At 42.7% G+C, this 15,931-nt stretch overlaps 1 long non-coding RNA gene across 6 annotated transcripts in view; it reads right to left on the bottom strand.

Annotated features, from left to right (window-relative positions):
* Positions 1-4,050: 4,050 nt before the first annotated feature.
* Positions 4,051-15,931, bottom strand: part of LOC125330136 — an 84,480-nt gene continuing 72,599 nt past the window's right edge. For 2 of the 6 annotated variants that reach the window (XR_007205378.1, XR_007205382.1), the window contains one exon: positions 6,240-15,817. This is a non-coding gene — a long non-coding RNA (uncharacterized LOC125330136). Of the gene's footprint in view, positions 6,185-6,239; positions 15,818-15,931 lie in introns of those variants that run through there. The other 4 variants (XR_007205380.1, XR_007205383.1, XR_007205379.1 and 1 more) reach the window with 4 other exon arrangements.

Genomic DNA, 15,931 nt, shown 5'->3' with positions numbered 1-15,931 from the left:
CAATGGGAACAAAACTGAACAAAAGACAAAACTTGTTCTACTTTCCTGTATACAAGATGAGCTGATGAATTGATTCCATCTTTGCATTAAAGACAGTCTACTCCACTGCAGACTCTGGCAGCAGTGTCTGAACATGTACCAGATCAGGTCATGCTTCATTAGCAGCCATAACACTGTTAAGAACATCAAGCTAAAGTCTGTCCTGCTTTACTCTCCACAAGGTGCCACTGAACTTGGTGGGTTGCCTGGGATGGAAGTCAAGGCAGAATATGGCTCACCATCAAACAGCTCCAAAGGAACCTGGACCTTTGATAGGCAAAATCTGCAATTCACTGATTCAATAAAAGAAAGGAATTAAAGAGCTGCAAGAGAAAAATGACCCTTCATTGTATTCCCCACCAATCTGCCAGAGCACTCCTTTGAAAGGCTAGTTCAGCCACACGCCCATCATTTCATGAAAGCTGGTTAAGGGCATTTGATGAAGCCTCTAAAGTCTATATCACATGTCCCTTTCCTTCTTTTCCTTTTTTATTTTTTTGTCAACTGAACATCCCACAGCCCAGTTGTTGCCCTCACTTCCTGAAGCACCTACCCTGCTCTGCTTCCTGCCCCCATTTCATTTTTGGCTTCACAGGTTTCTGCACAATCACCTTATTTATTTACCTGAATGACTCTTCTGTGTTAAAGAACAAATTAAAACAGAAAAGCCATTTGAGATTCACTGGTCAATGTTGAAATCTTGCCTTTCATATGAAGACCATGCATGTGACAGTGGACCATGGCACAAGACCTGACTCTTCTGTCCATGGGAGCCTTTCTCATCTCTTGCCTAGGACACAGATCTTTCCGAAAATTGTTGATAAATTCAGACTCTCTTCATTCCTTCCCACAGCTCCCACTGCCTTTCTTCTGCCTTTACTCCTGCCTCACTGACTCCCTGTCCCTATCTCTGTGTCCTGCACTTTGTTACAGCCCCGGCCCTCTGGCATCCGCTGCCCTGGCCACCTGGGCCAGCAGGAGCCTGCCACCAGGAGCCACCAGGCTCCTCCACCTTCCACTCTGGAAGATGTTTCAGACTCTGTCCCTGGCTCCTGCGGCTTTTCCTCAGTGCCACCCATCACTGTGTGACCCTGGCAGTGGGGGTTACTCACCCCTTGCAGGGTTAGGGGACAGCCGGAGAGGGGAATCACAGACTCCATCTTGGATGGAAGGAAGCTGCACATTGGCTTTTGTTGTGCTGGTCCTGGGTCTCCTGCACGCTCAAGCCTTGTGCACTGAAGAGATTGGTCCTGCCTGGTTATGCTCTAGGAACCACAATTCCACCTCCGGGGGCCAGGCTGAAATCACAAACTCCCTCTCAGTATGGCCATGTTAATTATACGCCTCTCTTCTCACTACTTATTAATTAAATTTTCCATTAATTTCTCCAATACTCTGCCTGATATTGATATCAAGTAAACTGGGCTATATTTACCTACATGGTTTCGTTTATCTCTGAATTTTTACACAGTATTGACACTGAACTATGAGAATGTCCTCATTATTAAAAATATTAATATTAAAAAATTTACATAAGCTAAAAATACCCTTCATTGACTCTTGTGGGCCATTTTTGTGGACCTTCCAACTTAAAAAATGGGTTAGCCCTAGTGAAAATTGTTCAATATCTTTCTTAATTAGTAATATGTCAGAAAATACATTATTCCAAATAGCAGAAATAATTGTTGAACAGTTTGGGGGTTTTCTTCATTGTTATTAATGACTGGGCTGTCTTAGCTAGTAATGAGTCTATGGCATTGATAGTTTTTCTGCTGTTATTTATATATTTTCAAGAAAATCCTTCTTCTTCAACAAAGTCTGACCAGCCATGAAGTTTTTTCCTGATGTCTTTAGTATCCTTTATCAATTTTCTACACCTCATAAACTATTATTTATATGGATTTTTATCACCTCCCCCTTTTTGCCATATGTTGCATATTGCTTTTTAATTCATTATTCCTGCCTTCATTCTTCTGATGAAAGAGAATGTGCTTTTCACCAATATTATTCCGCTCCTTTACTGTGAAGTAATGGCTTTTTGGCCATTTAATATGTGCTTCTACCTAACAATTTTTTACACTCAGTTTCACTTGTAACTTTTCCAGTTTAGGAAACTAGTATCTTTAACTATTGAAGATGTGTGACATTTGGAGTTACACAGCTCGCCAGGGCAGTGATGGCAGCCTGTTCTTCCTGCTTTGGCACAGTTTTCCTTGCTGAAGGAGGACACCAATCTGCACCAGGACTGGGGCTGCAAAGGACCTCCCCTCTCTGAACGACACTATTTTGGTTTCATAGGTGTGTGCAATTTACAAAGCCATTCCCTGACACAGAGGCAGAGCAGGTTTGCTGCCTCTGATGTGCTGTTCCCACCCTCCCCAAACCAGCAGTGGTGGGGAATGTGCCACCTTCCCTCTTACAGCCTGCGCCCTGCCCAGGCAGGCTTTACCCAGCACTTTCAACATTGCCATCATACAGAGCTTCCCACCTCCTGAAAGGTGATTTCAGGGGGCCACTTATATTGGATTTCTTCCCATCAGGGATTACTTTCATTTCCTCTTGCTTGTTTCCCAAACTTTTCTTATTTGTCTATAAATGCATGGAAAACAAGGACTCTGATGCCAGAGAAGATGGGAAGCATCTCTGGTCAAATAGGAACCCCTGACCCACAGAGACCCATGGGAATGGGAAGCTTGGAGGGAGAAAGAGGCTGGCTCAGAGGCCAGGACAGGGCTGAACTGAACACTCCTTTTTGATCCTCCACCTCGACTGCGAGACTTATCTTTCCTGCCGAATTGCTTTTGAGTTGTATTGCTCCCAGATGTGCAGAAGTGTTTTTAGTGAGCCCAAATAGCCTCTTAGTTATCTAGCTGAGAGGGAAATGTCATATATTGCTGGAGGAAAATCTTAATTTTCTCTCTGTATGTGCATGCTAGTCCATAGCAGAAATAGTTCCATCTACAAAAACATTATTTTGGGAATCAAAATCAGCACTTTTTTTTGTTTGAATGTGCTATTTTTCACTTTGCTTGGCACTTCAAGAGCAAGGTCATGTGGCAAATCATTACACGAGCAATGTTTATCTCTGTTTGAAGAATTCTGTCAAGAATTGCTTTGAAAAATGTTTGGGTAGTGCCTTTTTTTTACTTGTCAACAGCTCCATTATTCAAAGCCAATTTATGCAAAATCATTTGTTGCACAGGTATTTTCATTTTAATTGTAGAAAGAAGCCTGGGGGGGAGGGGGAGGGGAAGGAAAAATGCCAATATTTTTGAAGCAGGAATAGTCTTTTTTAAAATTTTAATGTTACACTGTGTCACGTGTACACCCATGGATTCTATCGGAAATTCAGGGAAATGTTGTTTAGAGATCACTTGGGCAGGGCCTGATTGGTGAAGCTGAGGCAGCATCAACCCAGGTCAGTCCAGCCTGTGCACTCACACACACCACAAGCACAAGCACACATCTCTGTCTCTGTGTGCATGCACATACACACCAAATGACAACTTTTATTGGCCTTCACTATTTTTAGTAGTCTTTAAAGCCTTACACAGGTTGCCGTATCTTAGCAGACAGCTTTTAACACCAGCTGTTTTGAGTCTGCTAAGTGTTTTATCTAGCAGATTAGATTACACACCCTAGGGAAGAGAGCCATTTAACCACGTTGTGCAGCAGGTAAAGTGCTTTGGGGTCTGTGTTGTGTCATTAAGACCAATATGAGGGAGCAGCAAGATTTATCTTAATCTTGCTGATTGCCTCAATTAACACGGTCCCTGTAGTGTCCTCCTTGATATCTAATCCCCACAGTTTCTTGTTCTGTGTCTTGCTTTGACACTGTTATCAGATCATTACTAAGGGTATAAAAGTACATATTAAGTCAGCGAGGATGTGGTAGTTATTTAGAGAAGTCACGTACTTAATTAGTATGGAAATCAAGCAATGGACTACTAAGTCTTTCACATAAGGCAAGAAATGAACTAGATACGGGACCTAAAAATAAAATTTTTTAAATAAATAAATAAATAAATAAATAAAAGGAAAAATATACATGAAAGAAGGGTAATTATAAGCAGAATTCAAAAGCTATGCCATTCATAACAACCTTTCTACTCCTGGCAATCACTTTCATCATTTGGAAATAACTCGTACACAGCAACATGAGCAAGCAACAAAAAAAGAGGGGGTTTGTCCTCCCACATCTCACACATCCAAGATGTAGTGAAATTCTCTCTTACACTCATGGGACTTTTCCTTATTCCTGAGGGTAGCCTCTACTTCCAGAGCAGCCCTGAGTGCTTTTCTCAGTCATGCAAAGACAAATAAACAAGAAGATTCAGATCTAGCAAACTTGATGGAATGATAATCTATATCTTTGCAGCCAATTCTGCAGATGATGCCTAGCATAAAGATTGCTGTGTTAAAGAAAAAAAAAGCCAACAACAACCCTAGCTGAGAATAAAAGTCAGTTTGGGAGGCTGACAACCTTGAACTGGCAATGAGTGCTGCTACCAGAAGCAATCACATGGCTGAAATTGCTTTCTGCTCTCTGATGTGCCATCTGATGCTCTGGACGGCTTTCAACAAGTGTCCCAGGGCCAGGATGCTGCGGTGAGTGTGTACAACCATCACAGCGAGAGCACCTGCAGGCCCTTCCCCAGGGCAGCAGGGAGGCAGGCAGCACTCCTGCTCCCTGTGGGCACCCTGTACTGAAACCTCATCTTGAGGATTATGTTCCCATCAGTATGAACTCTCTTTCCTCTGAAGGCTCAAAATGAGACCCCCCACTTAAGAGATTTTCCTTCTTTTTCCTTTTATCCCCATGCCATCTTACCCACAGTGTGCAATACATGGGCCCATGTTTTGGAGAAGAATGGTGGAGAGTGAAACGTTCATTTCATACCCTGCATATTTAATCATGTCAATCCCTAAATATTTTATCTGGATCAATCTTTTATATCAGTTCAGCACTCACTGGCTCACTGGGCAACTGCCACAAAAGAGCGCAGCAGAGGCTCTGATGGTGAACAACTGCTGCAAAGACTTTTTCCTCCCTTCTCTCCTCTGCCAAAATTTTAAGCAACCTACACCTGTTTCTGAGCCAGAAAACCCGCTCTGTCTTTTGTATTGCCTTTCCTAAGCGACTTCCTGACTGCATGTTACAGAGAGATGCCAGGGCAGGACCAAAAAGAAATATTTCTGGAAGAGCAACAGATCTCTGCTAGTGTAAGAATATCCCATCCTTGCTGCTCACAATGCAAACAATACTTCATTTGCATTTCTGTGGTTTAAATGTAAATGGTCTAAGATAAGTCATTGTCAGACTCCTGTAAATATTGATGACTGCTCCGGGACCTGGTTTGTAACCATTTCTTTCTCTTCTGTCACAGTCTGAGTATGACATATTAGCAGAGATGTGGATGGAGCTTCTGGGGGGGAAAAGAATAGTTTTGCTTAGTGGGTGACAGCAAAAGAAAAGTAGGAACTTAGGGAGGAAAATTTGCAGATGAATAATGAATTGAGCCAGGTTGGAGACTGGTGAATGTTAATTAGAAATCTGACATATCATCGGCCTCCCGCCTTAGTGCTCGCTGCGCTCAAAGGGACGCTCAGTACCAGCCGCACGCCCTTGTGTTCCCCTCCTCTTGGGGACTGTAATGCCTGTGAGGGAGCCTGTTGTGGGACCAGGTGACATGCAGCACCCAGGCTGGGGACAACACTACTGCTTTTCTCATGCAGATGAAAGGACAGAAGAAAGTGCCAGCAAAAATGATGGGAAAAGTTGACTCAGTGGCCACCCCACCTCCCTCCAGAGAATATCAGCAGGTCTGATGAATTGTATTCAATTTGTCTATTGTGAATAGATCCTGACACTTATTCCTTCTGCTTTTATTTTTTTTTCCTAATGACAGTTTCATATTCTTATCTGAGATGTCTTGGTGAAGTGCCTGAAGTTACAAAGGAGGGAGAGAGAACATCAATCTGCATCTGCTCTCTCCTGCAGAGAGTTGTCATCAGTCATCTTGTCTGGACTAGCAGGTGAGAGATAGTATGACCCAAAGGGCAGCCCTGGAACAAGGAGGCAGGTGAGGTTCTCCCAGACTGTGCTATGAGAAGGTCACATCCTTGGGCCTCAGTTTCTCCAACTCTAAAATGAGAAAAACACTTATTGTTCCAATTTATTTCATGTCTTAAAGGAAAAGTACTCAGTAAGTGCTATGGTTTATTATTCTAATGTGACTGTAAAATCATGATGTCTTTATTGCAAAATGATCTTTAAAACATGAAGCATTAGGATGGTGACTGAAATCATTAGTATCAGATTGTTCTGCTTTTGCCCTGTCACATTGATACTTCAAAGTAAAATTGTCCTGTGGGCGTTTGTAAGATTTTATGAGGATAACTTGTCTTTTCAAACCTTGTTCAGGAGGGCAAAAAAGCCTCCAGATGTTTTCTTAATGAAAAAGGACTAAGGTTTCTGTCTGCTTAATTCTGAAGCTGTCCTTTAATATTTAAATTACAAACCCACTAACAATCAATGTGATGAACAATCAACAGGATGAAAATGAGTCTCCAGTTGTTCAGAAGTGGTGCAGGAAAATGTCCCCATACCTTGGTCCCATCCAAGGCTGTTGAGCTCACTGAGACATTGAAGGGGGGAATGCCGTGGTTCCCTATCCCTCCCTCCCTCTGCCAGCGGAAAGGGAGTGAAGGTGTCTCTGCTCTCTGGTGTGAGTGTCTGCCAGCAGGGGCCACGTTTCTCTGCTCCTTTGGGATGCCTGACACTGAGCACAGGGAAGCCACCCCCATGCCACAGCTCTCTTGGGTATAACCACTGCAGAAATACAGTACAAACGAGATGGCACCACGCACTGTGCAGCTGCTGGGCTTGTAAAGTGTCTGGCTCTCCAGAACTGCCCTATTTTCTCTGTCTCACAGGCTGTATTACCACCAGGTTGAGCAGGGCGTGGCTCCTTCTCCTGCCCCTCCATCCTCTTTCAGGCTGGACTGCATTGCAAAATTATGTTTCCTCTTCTGACAGAAAGTCCAAAGCCATTTCAGCTGTCTCGGTGAGTGCACTCTGCTATGTGGGGACACACCAGGAACAGCTTTTTTCCATCAACAGCTCCACTGGAGCAACTTTCTCACTCTCCTTCAACTCGTCGTTCCTGGATCTTTCTTTTCCTTGCATACACATTTTGCAGATCGTGAACATGCTTGTGGTTGCCTGTGGTTGCCCTATTTTGACCCAACCCAGTGCCAGGAGGGAAGTTTTCTTCCCTTTTTTTTTTCCCAGCCTAGCTATTTAGCAAAAACTGCTACTGGCAAATGTGTTTATTTGCTTTTTCACTCCTTTTTTTCCCTGCCAGTTCTCCCAAATGACCTTGGGATTTGCTAGGCAGTTTCCAAACAACTTTGATCAAATGAAAGTGGCTTCAAATGCTACAAATATAACAATGAATTAAATATATCTGGAGTTTTTCCCTCGCACAGAACAGTTCTTTCTTGCCCATGTGATTCAACAACTTTTTCCCAGCATTGTGTACTTGGAATGGTCCTGAGCTTCACTCTTACATCTTGTCCAGGAACTGACGGATGGGTGCTGGTCAGCACAGGCCAGACTGGGGTAAGGGGTCACAACTATTGTGTGCTGCATACATGACAGTGTGTCCATAGCTACATCTTAGTTTTCTCACATGGATGTATCCAGTGAGTATGCCTGAAAATCAAACAGAGATGAAAGCCAGATAGCAGAGAGCCAGGAATCTACACCAAGTCATCTCCTGACACTGGAGAGCCTGGACACAGGACAACCTCACAACAAACTTGATTTCATCAGCTCAGGAATGAGTTGGTAGTGATTGTGAACGGAGATGCTCCAGGTCTGTGTGGATGGCCTGAGCCAGGGTCATTTGCTTGTACAGCACTGCCCATGATTGCTTCAGAAAATGTGTGGGAAAATGCTGTTCCCAGGTCCTCACATCAAAAGTTTAACAAGGTCACTGGTTGTGTGCCAGGCAAAGGAGCCACCTCAACTGTCCCCTCTATCACATGGTCTTGGGACTGAGCCCTAGATGGTGTGATAGAGGTCACAGAATGTGCTTTTCACAAGCAATGATGCAGCTAGTCCTGATTTAAATGGAAAGAGCCTCTAATGGGCTGTAATCCCACCACCATCTGAAGTGGGAAGTATTTGTGGCCCCCAAAGAAGTGCAACCCAAAGGGACTGAAAAAGGCTGGCAGAGGGTTTTGAAGTGTCTGAAATATATAGAGGACATCCCACAGGCAAAGCTGGTGACCACAGCAAGTCACCAGGTACTGGGCAGGAAGAGACAAGTGCTTCTGCCTTTAACTCTTCCTCAGGAATCCACAAGTTCATGTCTGGCTCTACAATTAGATTTTCAAAGTCCACATGAGCGATTTCAGGTTTTGAGGAGCTGCTTTCCGCAGGGTTTCAGGGAACCCCCTGTTTTGCATAGGTCTGCGATATACAGCAACATCTCTAAATTTAATGTCACAAGTGAAGTCCAGTGAAGGAGACACCAATACTGCGGCTCTGAAGCATCTATTGAGTATGACTAATGCCTAGTTTTATGACAAACAAGTCCATTAGCATTTAAATTGATTCTTAGATATTTTTGTAGAAATTCACAGCAGTATAAGCCTTAAATCCAGGACTGGTAATATTGTGATTTTTATGTCTAATTTTAGATTTAGTTTTTAGTCTGATAAATTGCAATTATAAGGCCACGAAATTTCAGAAAGCTGCTTTAAAATGCACAGATTTGTGTTTTGCCTTTAATGAGTAAAAGAAAAAAGAAAAAAGGAAGTAAGCATTATCCCATGTCCCTACGCAAAACTGATGCCAAATCCTGATATTCTCGAAAATAAACCCCTCATACATTCTAGTTACACAGCAATAGTCTTTGCCTGTCTCAGCTGTGTACTTCAGACCTTTAGTTTCCCTGATAAATTTCTCCACCCACTCTGGAAGCATTAAAAAAATGTTTCATATGGGTACAAAAAGGCAAAACTCAGCATAAGCCAAACCTGTGTGGCTTTTCAGTGACCTTTGTGATTGGGAGTATGTTTTCGCCACATTTATTTGATCCTGGTAGTTAATATCACCCCATGTAAATCCTTAAGAGTTTTGTTATTTTGAGAGGTGGGATTTCTCCAGATGTGGTTTCCATGGCTGAGAACTCTGCTGACACTTACGTCGGTCACGACTGAAATGTGAGAATCTTCAGAGACCAACAAGTTAACGAACGGACACTTAGCAATATGGCTCCTCTGCTTGAATCCATATTTAATTAGCCTAAGGAAGACATAAAGGCTGCTTTTTCAGGTGTGAGTTGCTACAAGACCCTAGGGGAAAAGAAAGAAACTATTTAAGGGAAGGAAGCTCTTGTGCTATTATAGCCACAGAAGGCTGACTTCACTCAGTCCTGCCCTGTTGACAAGTCCTGATAATGTTGTACATGAAATACCCCTTCTCAGGCTTCTTCAGGAGTTCTAATGTCGAAACCATCCTAGATGATGAAGTATCACAACACTGGCAATCCCACATCTTCAGTATTGCATTAAAAATGGGGAAAAAAAAGCTTGAAAAATATCCTGGTTGACTATTACTGAACACATCTGGTTTTGGTGTGAAAAAGGCTAAGCCAAGCTCTACATGTTTCTTATCCATGTAACAAGCATTGCTGCAGGGAATTTAAGGGTAGAGAGAAATTACTGTCACAGAATTTTATTTTACTGAGCTAAATCCTCAATACAAAGTGTATGTTTCTCTTTACCAATAAAAGGTTGACTAAGAAGTGAATGTCAACAGTTCAGCAGAGTGCATTTCAGTAAGTGCTAAATTCACTGCCTTGCCAAGAACATGCATCTGTTGATTAAAACATCGGGCCACTTACACTGTGTTTGATACTGTATCAAATGGGACACTGCACAGCCGAGACACGCACATTCCCTCTCCCACACTCCTTTTACAAAACATACTGTACTTGTGAAAATCACAGTTAAAAACCCCAGAAAGTTATGTGAAGAACCAAGGTTAAATCAAAAACTTACAATCAATTCATCTTGATGTGATTTAAACTTACCCAGGTGTTCCAGGCCATTCAATGTAATCCATAACTCTGAACCTTTGAAAAGGAGCTGATCCAAATGGGACTGTGAACTGTGCATCTTTGACTACCTACATAATTTATTATAAAGTATAATCCATTTATTTCCATGAACCTAATCCAAACTCCAAGACAGTCAACAGAAACCTCAACACTGACTTTAAAACCAAAGCCTATCGCATTACCCAAAAAAAAGAAAAAAAGCCAAACAAAACAAAAACAATCAAATGAATGATGGATTGTTCTGTCTCCACAGAGCATAAAGTGGCTTCAGTTTTAATGCTCACACTTCGACTTTACCTCCCAAATCTGTCTGGTTTGTGCATGTTGTGGAATGTCATATTTATTAAACCATTTTTCATAGGTGTGCCAGGGCAATAATGTAAAAAGAAAACCAAGTGTAGGTTTGTGCATAACTGACACCACAATTCTGGTTCTGTGCTCAGGGCTTCATGCAGACAGGTGCAGGGAGCAAGACAAGTGTTCCCTGATTTTAACCAGGGTTAGATTAGGCCCTTCACTTTGAGTATGCTTTTGTCAAACAGTTCCTAGAATCAGACAGCTGAGTTCTTTCAGTGCTAACATTTCCCTCATCCAGAGATGTCTGACGCTGGCTGAACAATGCTTCCCTCACAACCCCGTGAGAGGGCTGGGAAACAACTAAATGTGTCAGAAGGAAAACTTGTGGGGGTGCTTGCACACCCCAAACTAAGATGAAGCAGTCCCCTTGCTAAATGTAGCCAGAGTGATTTGACCATAAAAGAGCTGCTACTATCTACCTAAATGGTCTTGCTAGTATCTCTTTCTTTCAGTGACTACATCCTTTTATATCTTATATAGCTGGTGAACCAAACGCATAAACCTTTTCTCCTGATAGCCCATTAGGTATGCTTTTGAGGTACAACCTCAGTAATTACTTCCTTCCAATGTAATTGTATTTTAATAACACATTTAAGGCCAAATTCCTTCCTCATCCATCCCAACTAGAACTCTCTGAAACCTTATTAATTTTAATTAAGTGGGAGTTGATGCAAAATTTCCAAGTGCTCAATTTTGCATTAAAAGTTTCAAATTCATTTAAATGTGGATTTAATTTCCACAAGCACTTCAGTTGGTAGTGTGCTCCCTCGTTTAGTCTCTCAGAGCAATAACATGAAATATATGAAACATAAAGTCCTTTCCAGAAGATGATATTAGGACATAGCTCACCTTTAAATATTTCCTCATTTGCTGCAGCTACCTGAGGGATGTTTGCTACAGGCTCTAACAGGACTTCTCTCTTATTATCATCAGTAGCAGTGCTACTCCAAAGGGATGAACTGCAGCTGGAGATAAACTGTCCCTTTCTGAGAGGTGGGACAGAGCTTATGTCATCAGCCAGTGCAGTAGACACAGAAAGACAGCCTGGAAATGAAGCAGGCAAACTGCCAGAAGGGACTTGGCTGTGAAAGAGAGTGAGAAAACACCGAAGTAAAACTTTTCACTCTCACTGAGCAAAAAGGACAAGAAGTAACTCGTGAGAGTTACTTATTATTTTCAAATAACACTTGGAACAATTGAACCATCAAGAAAGTTATTTGAAAACTTGGCCTGAACAGAATAAGACTCTAGAGGGACTCAGTAATTGTGCTCAAAATCGAAAATAAAAATATGGGGCAATTGAGCCTTATGTTTCAGATGTAAGATCTCTGACACTATGCATATATTTGGAGACATTATGGAGCCCATAATTAAAAACAAGAGCTGCTTGTGAGATTCCAGAGTGCAAGTGAAATTATTGAGAGAAACAGATCCAGCCCTTGAGAGATCAGCCAGCATCACAAAGAGGTCACTGCTGAGTGCTCAGACAAGTATGACACATGTCACTGGGCCCCCAAAGCTCTCAGGTGAGGAGAGGGTAGTGCCCAGCAATGCCTCTGGAATACAGCGAGCTGGGCATGCTGCAGAGAGCACCACACAGAAGGGCTGTTTGCGAAACCTTTACAGCCCAGCAGGGAGGCTCTGGCAATCACTGTAACTTACTGCCCACAGTGGGCACTGAGGGATGTGCCTGTGCTGACTCCCAGCATTTCTCTTAAGCATCCACCCAGTAGCTCCAGCAAAGGTCTGGCATTGTTTATACAACATACGTTGAACATGTGGGAGACAGGCTTGCCTGAGCAGAGCCATGGAGCATATCCTCTGGCCAAGCATGGCTGCCCACAGCAAACACTGTCAGACAGGGAAAACAGTGAGCTGGCAGGGACATAGCCCAGCCAAATCCCTGGGAGGAAAAAAAATCAAACAGCCTGGATGGGTCTGTTTGCTTTCAATAACAGGAATGTGTACAGCCACCCCAGCTCATTGCCCAGCTCCACAGAGACCAGCTTCCTCAGAGCAGCTTTCTAGGCTTTTGGGAGCCCTAAGTGCAAAGGGGGTGAGGTTACAGGCTTTGATGTGGAGCAAAACAGTGGTGAAATGTGATTTGAGTTTGAATAATGGAAGAAAAACTCTGCCTAAGAGAAATTCCTGGGAGAGGAGTTAAAAAAAGCAGGAGACAGAGCTGGATGTGAGTAAAACAGAAGACATTACAGTCATGCTGGACATGATGTGTTGCATAGAACAGGTCAGAAGCTTGGTGTGAGTTTCAGGGCTACATCTGTAATCGCCAGTTGTGCACACAGTCCCATGACACAGAAGAAAGTGGGAACATAGAGATGTGTGTCTGACCCTTCGTAGCCTCTCCACTTTCCATTTAAATGCAGAGAGAATGTGACACTCCCTGGCCCAGAGGGTTAGGGCAGCCTCTTACCAGCCTCTGCACCAGCTTCACATGAATCCTCAATGTCAAAATCACTAGGATTGTCATTTCTAAAGCATGATGGACAGATACGGGGTGCCGAAGCCTGAGAGATTAGAGATTGAACTCAGAGAAATCCCTGGAGATGTTGGCTGTAAGTGGTGTCATTTACTGTTATAACCCATGGCATTGGCCAGATGTTACAAACCCTGCAGTGTGAAAGAGACCCAGCACCTGACACCGCTCTCAAGCCCAGGAGGAGCTTACAAAGGCATTCAGCTTGGAAGGTCTTAGACAGACAGGAGACTCTGCTAGTCGAGACCTCCTATCTGAGACTGTACAGCACTTACCACACCAGATCACCACAGCCTCAAAAAATCATCTCTTTTCCTCAGGAAGGGGCAGCCAGTTGCAGTCACACCAGGAGAGAACAGCACCAGATGCTAGTGCCAGGGCAAAGCCAAAACTGAAAGATCTCCCAATGTGAAACAGCAGAGCTGTAGATGAGTCAGGAGAGAACTGGAGGTCAAAACAGTGCAAGGTGACTCAGGGGCTCTCCTGACAGCAGACTGTGAACAGGTAAAAAGGTGCATTTAATTACTGCTTGTTTCACGTAAATGTTTGCTGTTTGTGTGTGTTGTTTGGGCAATGAAGGTATAAAGAAAGGCAGGATGCTCTGGCACAAGACAACTGGACTTGTCCCTGTTATACATCTTACCTACCAACACTGCTGAAAGCTGGTCCCTGGCAGGCACTCTGCCTGATGGCTGAGAAGCATGGCTACAGCATCATCTGCAGCTGTAATACCTCTGAGAAGGGCTTTTTTCCAATAAGGAACTTGCTTCATTTTTACAAGCAATGAAGGGCTTTTTGGCTCTTGTTCAGCATGTGTTACCTGATATGAAAGGCATTCCCAGCAGCCAGGAGAGTCAGGCAGTGAGGAACTGGTCTGTGTACTGAGCTGAACTTACTTTCTCATTTTTCCAAGTCTTGGCAGACAGGTAAATTTTTTAAAGGTACTTGTTTCTAAATACAACATGTAACTTGTTTTGCTGCAGTATATCCATCTAGTGTGCTGTGCTTGTGGGTACAAAGTTACCAGTACCAGTTAACGGGACTGAGAATTAAAAAGGAAATACATGTTTTTCTGTCAGAGACAGAATGGTTGAAGTTAAAAGATTTCAAGGTATTCTGCAGTTTTGAAGGTCCCTGTTCTTTGTCTGCTTAAATAAAAAGAAGTGGAGCTAAATGATACATTTCTACATAATTGAAAATGCACAAACACAGGGAGAGAGACAAAAAGAGAAAAAGCTAACTGGAAGCAGTTTCCCAATATGTGCAAGTTACTTGATCTTGGCCAACAGAGCCTAGAGTTTCAAGCCATTTAGGCACTCTGGAAAATTTGCTCTGGATATGAAACACATTTACTGGGCAGCTGCAGTGCTGGTCAATCCTGTGCTGCAGCCAGCCCTGGGGAAAGAGAGGCCTCTTGGTGGCTGCAGCCAGCACTCTGGGCAGCTTCCCGTCCTCCTCTCCTGCCAACAGTAAATAAAAGCACAATGAAATAAGAGCAGCTAATGCTAACGCCCAAAAGCTGATGTTGGAACAAGGAGCGTGAGACCAGAGACACGCAAGTAGCCTCTCCTCTCTGCTGCAAAGTACTTGCAGCTCAGACACATCCCGAGCCAGGCTGATTTTCTGTGTATTCAGTAGTTCCCAGAGGGCTTTCCCTTCCATGAATTCATTCAGCCTTCTCTCAGGCTGCACTACTGATCAATGTTTTCTACACAGGCAGCCACACCGAGGAAAAGGAGAATCAATACTCACTTTGGTCATGGCCTCTCCAGTCCTCAGCCATTCCCTCATGTGTCCTTGTGTTAACAACCACATGGAAGGGATAGGAACAAGATCAACAGCTGCCAGCAGGGCCCTGTGCCATAGAAATTTCCAAATAATGTTTTTTCTCTGTCTCTTAGGGACACAGAATGCAGCTGACACTCCTGTCCTGTTATTACACCTTTGTCTGTGTATACAATGCATCTGGCAAAAACACATTGAAGTAAATGTAAAAAAAAAAGTTAAAAATAAAATCTTATAAACGAAACCAAAAAACAAACTCAAACTGAAAACTGTGTTGCTGGAGTTTTGTTTCATGCACATATGTGTATGTTAGCATTTAGTAATATGCCAAAATATCAGATGTGACTTAAGCCTTCTACGATTTTTTGTTAGTTTTTTCCTCTGCAAAATAAAATTCTCCATGCAGGAAGCATGGCATGAAAGAACTAAGAATTGTGATGATGAGATGGTCAGTATTATTGACATTTTTCCTTTCATATTTTAATTTGACAGAACTAGGTAAACACCTTTCCCAAAAGAATGAACCCAAATTTAATTCAGCTGAGTTACTGAGTGAAAGAATGAATTATTTTCTTAATTTCCCTTAGGAAAGAAAGGTCTCTGCATTACCATACATGCCATCAAATTAAAATGGTGTGAAGAACTACAAGTTAGTCAGCAATGAAATGTTGTGGAGTAAATGGGAGGCAAACATTTAAAATCCTCCTCTGAGCAGCCAAGAAGAAAATTCCTTCATGATACATGTAGGTGACATAATCCTGGGACAGCCTTTCTGTAGGAGTGGGCCTTCTTTGCATGTTCCCCAGGAGAAATCTGGACATCGTTTGCCAAAATGGCTGTAGATTTATGTCTCTGTTTTCTTAGAAATATGAATCTTTGTCTATTCATTGATTTTCAGTCTAGAATTGGACATTACAATCATGTCACACATCAGTCCTTATAGGCTTGCCACAGACTTTCAAGCTCTTTCCTTAAGTTCCTATTTTCTAGCTGAATTGAAGCATGTCTTCTGCAATTAAAAAAAAGGGAAAAGGTAAAAATCAAGCATTGATTTAAAGACATCAGGTGTTAGAAAACTGTCAGACAGAATCCAATTCCTGGTCTGAGTTGTCTCGTGGTTTTT

This window comes from Corvus hawaiiensis, chromosome 1 (genome assembly GCF_020740725.1).
Source record: "Corvus hawaiiensis isolate bCorHaw1 chromosome 1, bCorHaw1.pri.cur, whole genome shotgun sequence".
In the NCBI taxonomy this organism is placed as follows: Eukaryota; Metazoa; Chordata; class Aves; order Passeriformes; family Corvidae; genus Corvus; species Corvus hawaiiensis.
Note: the sequence above shows the minus strand (reverse complement) of the source record. Positions and strands in the feature narration are given on the sequence as shown.